The 9664-nt window shown below is 57.0% G+C and overlaps 1 long non-coding RNA gene across 5 annotated transcripts; it reads left to right on the plus strand.

Moving 5' to 3' along the window:
* Positions 1-167: 167 nt before the first annotated feature.
* On the plus strand, positions 168-8920 carry LOC137443292 (uncharacterized). Of its 5 annotated transcripts, none has more exons than XR_010987850.1 (7): positions 2251-2476; positions 2570-2648; positions 3664-4034; positions 4637-4738; positions 6966-8333; positions 8447-8544; positions 8774-8920. It is a non-coding gene; the product is annotated as an uncharacterized lncRNA (long non-coding RNA). The 5 variants fall into 5 exon arrangements; XR_010987849.1 differs by having other exon boundaries at positions 6966-7738; positions 8262-8544; XR_010987852.1 differs by having other exon boundaries at positions 6966-7738; positions 8406-8544.
* The last annotated feature ends 744 nt before the right edge of the window (positions 8921-9664 follow it).

Below are 9664 nucleotides of genomic sequence, written 5' to 3' on the forward strand. Positions count from 1 at the left end.
AGCGTGTCACCGCCCCCCTCCAGCGTGTCACCGCCCCCCTCCAGCGTGTCACCGCCCCCCCCCGCGTGGCACCGCCCCCCCAGCGTGGCACCGCCCCCGCCCAGCGTGTCACCACCCCCCCTCCAGCGTGTCACCGCCCCCCAGCCTGAACCCCACCCCCCAGCATGGCACCGCCCTCAACAACATGGCGCCAGATGCTTTCAGGGTTGTGGCTGGTAGAGGTTGCAGCTCTTCTGCTGTGTCCCAGGTCAGTGCCAGTCTCTGCTGCTTTGTGGGGTTTCTCTATAGCAGCCGCTGGAGGTGCGCGGGGCTTGGGGGGGTGGCCACCGGCGGGGCAGCGCGGGGCTTTTGGGGGGGGGGGGGGGGGGGGCGTGTCCGGGCTTGACCGGTGGGGCTCTGCGGGGGTGGCGGCTGCTGCCTCAACCGTACCCAGAGGCCCCGTGGGAGCTCAATGCTGCCACCCGGTGTGTAATGGCCGGCAGTGCAGCCGTGCCGCGGCGTGTGCCGCCCCGGGGGAGCTCAATGCTGCCACCCGGTGTGTAATGGCCGGCAGTGCAGCCGTACCGCGGCGTATAGCGCCCCGTGGGAGCTCAGTGCTCAACCCTGTGTGTAATGGCCGCAGTGCAGCCGTGCCGCGGCGTGTGCCGCCCCGTGGGAGCTAATTTCTGCAGCCTAACTGCGCCGAATGCTCGAAAATTCTTAAGGGAAGAGCGGAGAGCGGAGAGCTTGACTCGAGTGTCGCTATGGATCCGGCGCCTGCGCCCTAGCCCGGCTCTGCTGGCGCCAGAGGGGCAGCGTCCCGGTGGTCGCTATGGATCCGGCGCCTGCGCCCTAGCCCGGCTCTGCTCGCGCCAGGGGGGCAGCGTCCCGGTGGTCGCTATGGAAAAAAAATCCATCTGAAAAAAGAAGTAGCAGAGAAGGAAAGCTGAAGCTGCAAAGATTGCAGTCCCCTCAGTTCTGGTTGTAGCCGGGTGGGGGTTGGTCTCTTCTCCCAGGCAAGCAGCACCAGAACAAGAGGACACAGTCTCAAGCTGTGCCAGGGGAGGTTTAGGCTGGATGTTAGGAAGAGGCTTACAGCTTGGCCAAAGACTCTTCCGATCCCTGTCTTCTGGTCGTGACCAGCAGCGTGCACGGGTGGCCAAGAAGGCCACTGGCAACCTGGCCAATATCAGGATCAGAGTGGCCAGCAGGAGCAGGGAGGTCATTCTGCCCCTGCACTTGGCACTGGTTAGGGCACACCTTGAGTCCCGTGTCCAGTTCTGGGCCCCTCCGTTTAAGCAAGACGTTGAGTTGCTGGAAGGTGTCCGGAGAAGGGCAACAAAGCTGGGGAGGGGTTTGGAGCACAGGCCTGTGAGGAGAGGCTGAGGGAGCTGGGGTTGCTTAGCCTGGAGAAGAGGAGGCTCAGGGGAGACCTTCTTGCTTTCTACGACTCCCTGAAGGGAGGTTGTAGCCAGGTGGGGGTTGGTCTCTTCTTCCAGGCAAGCAGCACCAGAACAAGAGGACACAGTCTCAAGCTGTGCCAGGGGAGGTTTAGGCTAGAGGTTAGGAAGAGGTTCTGCACAGAGAGAGTGATTGCCCATTGGAATGGGCTGCCCAGGGAGGTGGTGGAGTCACCATCTTTGGAGGTGTTCAGGAGGAGACTGGATAGGGTGCTTGGTTGCATGGTTTAGTTGATTAGGTGGTGTTGGATGATAGCTTGGACACGATGATCTTGAAGGTCTCTTCCAACCTGGTCCGGTCCATTCCATCCCATTCCAATCAACTAAACCATGGCACTGAGTGCCTCATCCAGTCTCTTTCTAAACACTCCCAGTGATGGTGACTCCACCACCTCCCTGGGCAGCACATTCCAAAGGCCAATCTCTCTTTCAACCTGCTCTATTCTATTCTATGAAGACCTTCTTCCTAACATCCTGGTTTCATTGGTGAGAGCAACAGACTTGGTTGCTGCCACCCGCTGCTAAGGGGTCTGAGTGGCCCCCAAATGGGGTTTGGAGGCAGGTAAAGGTTTCTTTTGGCGTGTGAAGGGGTTTTGTGGGCATCTAGAAGGGGTGTGGAGCCCCCTGAAAGGGTCTGGGATAGTGTCAGGGGGTTCTGGGCTGGTCTACCAGCGGGTCTGGGGACATTAGAAGCGTCTGGGGGTACCTAAAACGGAGCTGGGCGTATGAGATGGGGGGTTTGGGTGCCTCCAAAGGGGTTTTGTGGGCATCTAAGTTGGGGAATCTGGGGGGGTCCTGAAGGAGTTGGGGGGTTCTCGTCAAGCTATGAGCAGACACACAGAGAGATGTTAACGGACTTTCTTTGATCATTCCAGGTCTGGTGTGCTGGGACTGGCAGGATCTTCCTGAGCTGTCCATGTACAGTTTCTGTCGACACCCTTCAGCTCGTACATCCGGTTTGCTGACAGAGGGTGTGGGGTTTGTGGGGCCCGGCAGCGAGAGCTTTCCAAAGAGGAGCTCTTCAGGGCAGCTCCAAGGTTAGGTTTGGATTCTCCTGGAGTCGCACACAGAACGACTCTCACGATTCCAGTGGTCTAATTTCATAGCTGCATTTTCATCTCTCTGCCTAGGTGACAGGACGACCTCACTAATGAAGAGAGATAGCCTGAGCTCTGCAGGAACCTTGAACCCAAGCAGCCAGTGCCTTCTGTGAGTACAAGCTGTCCTTGCTCAACGTGGAAGTAGTTGAGAGCTGAAGCCAGACCACACCATAATTCCCTCAGCTTCCTCTTCTGCAGATTAAACAGTCCCAGTTCCCTCAGCCACTCCTCATAAGACTTGTTATCCAGACCCCTCACCAGCTTTGTGGCCCTTCTCTGGACTCACTCTCTCACAAGGGGTGTCCTGGGGAACACCACTTGTGCCCGGCCGGCCACCGGCTGGGTTTAACTCTGTTCCCCACCGCTCTTGGGGCCCGGCCATCCATCCTGTTCTGCTGTCCAGCAGTCCCTTTGAAAAAAAATCCATCTGAAAAAAGAAGTAGCAGAGAAGGAAAGCTGAAGCTGCAAAGACTGCAGTCCCCTCAGTTCTGGTTGTAGCCAGGTGGGGGTTGGTCTCTTCTCCCAGGCAAGCAGCACCAGAGCAAGAGGACACAGTCTCAAGCTGTGCCAGGGGAGGTTTAGGCTGGATGTTAGGAAGAAGGTCTTCATAGAATAGAATAGAGCAGGTTGAAAGAGAGATTGGCCTTTGGAATGTGCTGCTCAGTGAGGTGGTGCCCAGGGAGTCACCATCACTGGAAGTGTTTAGAAAGAGACTGGATGAGGCACTCAGTGCCATGGTTTAGTTGATTAGATGGTGTTGGAATGGAATGGTATGGAATGGAACGGAATAGAAAAGAATAGACCAGACCGAGTTGGAAGAGACCTTCAAGATCATCGTGTCCAACCTATCATCCAACACCACCTAATCAACTAAACCGTGCAACCAAGCACCCTATCCAGTCTCCTCCTGAACACCTCCAAAGATGGTGACTCCACCACCTCCCTGGGCAGCCCATTCCAATGGGCCATCACTCTCTCTGTGCAGAACCTCTTCCTAACCTCTAGCCTAAACCTCCCCTGGTGCAGCCTGAGACTGTGTCCTCTTGCTGGGCCCGGTGATGATCAAAGTTCTTTTCCAAGCTGCTTACTCCTGTTTGGGTTTATTCTCCTGTATGAATTGTCAGTTCAAAGCACTCGAGAGAAATGATGTGATGGCTGTGCTGCAAAGCATCAGACTGGGGACCGAAAGACAACCTCCTGTGGATCGATGTACCGGGATATTCCAGGAACCTCTGTGCTGCCATAGACCTGGACTTAAACTCATTCCAGATGCCGCGGTGTGTTCCACATGACAATCGCACTCGGCACGTGAAGAGTGGCCAAGAGACTTCCCTTGTTTCCTTTGTGGAAGGCTTTTGTTTGTCCCCCGGCCCCGGGGGCCGTGTTCCTCTCGGGCAGGCTGCGGACGAGGCTGCCCTCGGCAGCAGGCGTGCCGCAAGCGGAGCGGCGAAGCTGTGTTCCTGGCAGTTCTCTCTCCGCCTGGATCAGGACAAAGGTACCGGCTGACAAGGACTTGCACTGACACAGGGTCAGAGAGCTGAGAGCACCAAAGGGTTTAATTGGTGAGAGCAACAGACTTGGTTGCTGCCACCCGCTGCTAAGGGGTCTGAGTGGGCCCCAAATGGGGTTTGGAGGCAGGTAAAGGTTTCTTTTGGCGTGTGAAGGGGATTTGTGGGCATCTAGAAGGGGTGTGGAGCCCCCTGAAAGGGTCTGGGATAGTGTCAGGGGGTTCTGGGCTGGTCCACCAGCGGGTCTGGGGACATTAGAAGCGTCTGGGGGTACCTAAAACGGAGCTGGGCGTATCAGATGGGGGGTTTGGGTGCCTCCAAAGGGGTTTTGTGGGCATCTAAGTTGGGGAATCTGTGGGGGTCCTGAAGGAGTTGGGGGGTTCTCAGTGAGGTTTTGGAGTCTCTGTGGAGTGCCTGCAGTCTCCTGGAGTGCCTGTGCTTGAAACCCCCCAGAGGCCGCGCAGAGTGGTGCTCACAGTAGCTCTGCAAGCCTGCCATGGGCTCAGGAGGCTGTGCGGCGGTTAAACCTTTTCTTTTGCTCAAGCACAATCTTTCTGAATTCTTTTCTTGGATTTTTTTTTTTTCCCAGGGTGATGTGAAACTGTCTGATTTTGGGCTAAGCACAGCTGTTCAGAAGTCTCAGAGACCTGAGCTCTACAGGAACCTTGGACCCAAGCAGCCAGTGCCTTCTGTGAGTACAAGCTGTCCTTGCTCAACGTGGAAGTAGTTGAGAGCTGAAGCCAGACCACACCATAATTCCCTCAGCTTCCTCTTCTGCAGATTAAACAGTCCCAGTTCCTTCAGCCACTCCTCATAAGACTTGTTATCCAGACCCCTCACCAGCTTTGTGGCCCTTCTCTGGACTCACTCTCTCACAAGGGGTGTCCTGGGGAACACCACTTGTGCCCGGCCGGCCACCGGCTGGGTTTAACTCTGTTCCCCACCGCTCTTGGGGCCCGGCCATCCATCCTGTTCTGCTGTCCAGCAGTCCCTTTGAAAAAAAATCCATCTGAAAAAAGAAGTAGCAGAGAAGGAAAGCTGAAGCTGCAAAGACTGCAGTCCCCTCAGTTCTTGTGGTACCCTCTGTGAGACCCTAAGCCACCTGAACTGAGCCGGTCAGGCAGCCAAGCTAGTGCAGCAGTGTCTTCTGGAGAGTTGATAGGAGCCAGTTCTGTGGGGTTTGTTGAAGTGAGTGGCCAGTCGTTCTACATGAACAATTGTCTTAGTGCTAGCAAGCAGGAGGCTCTGAAGTGTGGTACTTTGAGAGCTCCATTCATACTTGCCCTTCAGGAGGAGCCAGCTCTTTCATTGAAGGATCTTCCTGAGCTGTCCAAGTACAATTTCTGTTGACACTTTTCAGCTCTTACATCCAGGTTGCTGACAGAGGATGTTGGGTTTGTGGGCCCTGGCAGCGACAGTTTTCCAAAGAGGAGCTCTAAGGCCAGCTGCAAGGTTAGGTTTGGATTCTCCAGGGGTGCCTGTGCTTGAAAGCCCCCCAGAGGCCGTGCAGAGTGGTGCTCGCAGTAGCTCTGTGCAAGTCTGCCATGGGCTCAGGAGGCCAGTATCTAGAGAGAGGGAGAGGGAAGGACAGTGACACTTCTAAGACAGTTTTAAAGAAATAATTATGAGCAGAGGCAAATTAATTCTGGGGACTCATGTGATATATCTGTTTAAGAGAAAAAAAAATGAAGGAGGTTTCTGACCATAACCAGGCTGACAAAGCACAGTAATGTGGTTTCCTATGGGATTCAACTCCTCCTGCATTGCACAGGACACTTCAACAGCTGTCCTGACAAGCTCTAAGTAATGAACTTAATCCACCCTGTGCAAGCAATGGGGCAAAAGATTACAAAATCCATGTATGCAATTGAGATGTGTTACGTTGGGACGCCCAGGATACACCTCATCAAGCTCTCCTAGTTTTTAGACGCAAGATGGAAGAAGGAAGGGGGAAGACAGAGCAGAAGGTCTATTTAAATATGAAACTCCTAGGCTGAAAGAAAAGAAAAACATTTTAAAGAGCACTCAGTGAGACTCTGTCACCAGCATAGCTAATCACAGAATCACTGAGTGTTAGGGGTTGGAAGGGACCCCAAAATAGCATCCGGTCCAACCCCTGTGCCAGTGCAGGATCACCTGGGGCAGGTTTTGAATGTCTCCAGAGACTCCACTAACTCTCTGGGCAGCCTGCTCCAGGGCTCTGGCACACACAGTGAAAAGGTTTTCCCTTCTGTTCCTGTGGAACTTCCTCCTTTTATTCGTCGGACACAGCGAAGCCGCTGGGTCGTGTTGCTGCGGCAAGGTGACCCACCCTGTAGTTCAGGGCCTGGGTCTCTGCCTTCATGGCAGCCTGTTCCCTTGGCACCCTGTCAGCTTAACAGCCCTGTACTCGGGGTCTGTGTGACGAGTTGTGGAGCCCTCCATCCCCCTTCTGTCCCCAGCAGCAGCCCAAGGTCCCTGTAAGCAGGGCTGGGGAGGCTGCTTTAGGCAGCTAACAGGAACCAACCTTGCCTGGCCCTTAGGGGGCTGAGGTCAGTCCCTGGGCTCCTGAAGAGGTGGTGTTGCGCTGCTGCCAGGAGGGCCGGCCCGTAGGTGGGGCACGGGCCAGAGCCTGTGGCTCTCTGTGGGGCTTTTTGGGAGTGCTGCTGAGGCCTCACTCTGTCCTGTTGGCATCCTTTGTCAGGGTAGCCAGATCCTAGGCCCGATGTCTATCGTTAGCTCAATTGCAGAATTTCCTCGTCTGCTGTTCCTGTCCGTAAATTTTTGCCAGTGCTTCTGTAATAAAAAGGTTTTTATTTCTCCTGTAACTTGCAAGCTGGTGACCTCCTTAGGAGCACCACTGTGTTGTTCACAAAGTTCTTTGCTGTTGCAAAGCTGGGAGAAGTGTGAGGTTCAGCTGATGAAGTTTCTCTCTTTAGAAGTGTCTGCTCAGCCGTCCTCTTCCTGGATCTCGGAGCTTTGTCTCTCCCTGTTTGCGGTGCCCCGACAAGGACTTGTGCCGACACATCCTCGGGAAGCTGAAACCACCAAAGGGTTTAATGGGTGAGAGCAAAGCTCAGCTGTGTGCTGAAGCTGCAAACCTTGCCCAGAAGGCTGTCCCCGGCTCGGGGTGATAAAAAGAACAGGAGCGTAGCCGCTCGGCTGTCTTTCCTTCTGTGATGCCACAGGGGGGTGGGCGAGGATACAGCAGAGGAGCAGTGAGGGAGGGGTGAGGGCAGCCTCCCACAAAGGCTGCTTGCAGACCTGAAATGCCAAATGTTTGAAATGCCAGGACGTTCTTGGAGGGGAGGGAAAGCCCCGGGAAAGTGTAAGAGTGAGTGTGAGGTGTTCCAGCCGAGGAACAGCGGTGCTGCTTATTGAGAGATTGCAGAAGGGCAGTGATTTGTGTGCAGAAAGGCCTTGACGTGCCCCCACTCTGTTCTGTAGAAAGGCTTCTAGAGGAGAAAAGCACATCCTGAGCAGAGCCACGGGGGGGTGTGGGGTGTGGTTTGAAACAGAAATAGCAACTGTCTCTCAATTAAAACAGTGGATTGTCTTTCATGTGTGTGTGTGGTGTGCTGTTTTTTCATTGACTGGAAAAAGCTCTGCAGGGAGACCAGCTGATCTGCTCCCGAGGCACAGCAGCACCGGACCTGCTGAGCGTTGGGGGCCTGTTAAGGAGGGTCTGCTGTCATCTGAAGTGGGCTTGGGGGTATGAAAGGGGAATTTGGGGGCATGTGAAGGGTTCTGGGAGCATCTAGAGGTGTCTGGGGACCTCTGGAGGGGCTCCTGGGTCATGTCTGGAGGGTCACGGAGGAGTGGGGGGGTCTGTGCCTCAGTGTGGTTTCGGGGTCTCTGTGTCAGGTCCCCACAGCGTGTGGGTTGCTGTGTGGCATTGCTGGAGTCTCGGTGTCCCTAGCGCCCCTGACTCTTCTGCTCACTGCTCCCACCTTGTGGGCACGGCCAGGTACTGCTTGCTGTCGCCTGCTGCCAAGGGTGTGAGTGGCCTCTGAAGGGAGGCGCAGAGAGGTATTCTGGGGCGTCTAGAGGGGCTTTGTGGGCATCGAGAGGTGTCTGGCGGCCTCTGGAGGGTCTCCGGGGGGGTCTCTGGAGGGTCCTGAAGCAGCTGAGGGGGCGGGGAGTGGTGGTGTTGTGTTAGAGGTCTCTGGGGGGTTCCAGGGTTTGGGGTCCCGCAGGATTGGGGTGGTCTCACTCCGGTATTGGGTGTCCTGCAGTCCCAGGACCCCCCAGCCACATCTCCCCCGGCATCTCAAGGCGAGCTGCGAGCACCTCAAGGGCCTTAGAGGGTGAGAAAGGAGGTCTGGGGGCATGTAGACGGAAGTGAGGGTACCAAGACGGCACCGCTCTCCCCGTGAGAGCGCCTGCCCTTCCCAAGACGGCACCGCTCTCCCCGTGACAGCGCCTGCCCTTCCCAAGATGGCGTTGCCCTCTCCGTGACAGCGCCTGCCCTTCCCAAGATGGCGCCGCCCTCGCCTTCTCGGCTCCGACCTAGCCAGCGTAACTATCGTCCCCTCTGCTTTCTCCGCTCCGCATCAGCTCAGTGTAGACTCTGCTGCTCTCTGGAGTTGTTTTGTCCCTGCTGCAGGACTCTGCCACGGGTCTGGGGGTGGGCAGCAGCGAGGGGGGGGGGCAAGAAACACCAGCAGCGAGGGGGGGTGGGTGTCGATTTGCCGCGGTCGGGAGCAGTCTGCTCCCAGTTCACGAGCTGTTCTCCTGTCTCTCCCAGCTCTTGCAGGCTGACCCCAATGCCCCCAGACTCGCCCAGCGATCCCAGGGTGAACCCCGCAGCACCGAGATTCGCCCAGCGATCGTCACGTGATTAGGGGCCGCGCAAAGGAGGGGCGGGGAGCAGAGAAAGCGGCGGCGGCACTGTGAGGGGATAGGAAAGGGAAAGGGTGGGAAGGGAGCTAGAGGGGAGGGGGAGCGGGGAAGACCGTGCAGGTTACGTCACTGGAGGCGGGGCTTGAGGAAGGCAATTGGATGGCTATGGGGGGCGGGGCTGGAGGACTGGAGGCGGGGCTAGAGGGCGGCAATAGAATGGCTAAGGGAGGGGGCGGGAACGAGAGGGCATCTGCATCACAAGGGGGCGGGGTTTGAGTGAAATAGGATGGCTATGGAGGGGGCGGGGAAAGGGCTGAGGGAGGTTGCAGGAGGTGGGACTGGAGGACTGGAGGCGGGGCTGGAGGGCGACAATTGGATGGCTATAGGAGGGGGCGGGGCTGGAGGAGGGCAGCAGGATGGCTATGGGGGGGCGGGGAATAGCGCAGACTATGTCACGGGGGGCGTGGCCTGAGCAGCTGGGGCAGAGAGGCGATGGCTGCTGATTACGTCAGAGCAAGGGGGCGGAGCGCCCAGGCGGGAGGGGGGAGGAGGGCACCAGGGCTGCCCCGCGCGGTGATGTCAGAGAGTGGAGTGGGGCCGGCTGCGCCACGTGGGCCACGGGGAGCGCGGGAAAGGGAGAATGGGAGGGGAGAGGAGGAGGAGGGGAGGGAGGGAGAGGCTGGGGGGGGTCATTAGTGGCCACCGTAGCTCATTAGTGGCCACCCAAGCTCGATACTGGTCCAGACTCGTCCAGACTGGTCCAAACCAGTCCAAACCGGTCCAGACCGGTCCAAGC

The sequence above is a fragment of the Melanerpes formicivorus genome, unplaced genomic scaffold (genome assembly GCF_026170545.1).
Source record: "Melanerpes formicivorus ecotype bairdi unplaced genomic scaffold, bMelFor1.0.p_v2 SCAF_8, whole genome shotgun sequence".
NCBI classification, from domain to species: Eukaryota; Metazoa; Chordata; class Aves; order Piciformes; family Picidae; genus Melanerpes; species Melanerpes formicivorus.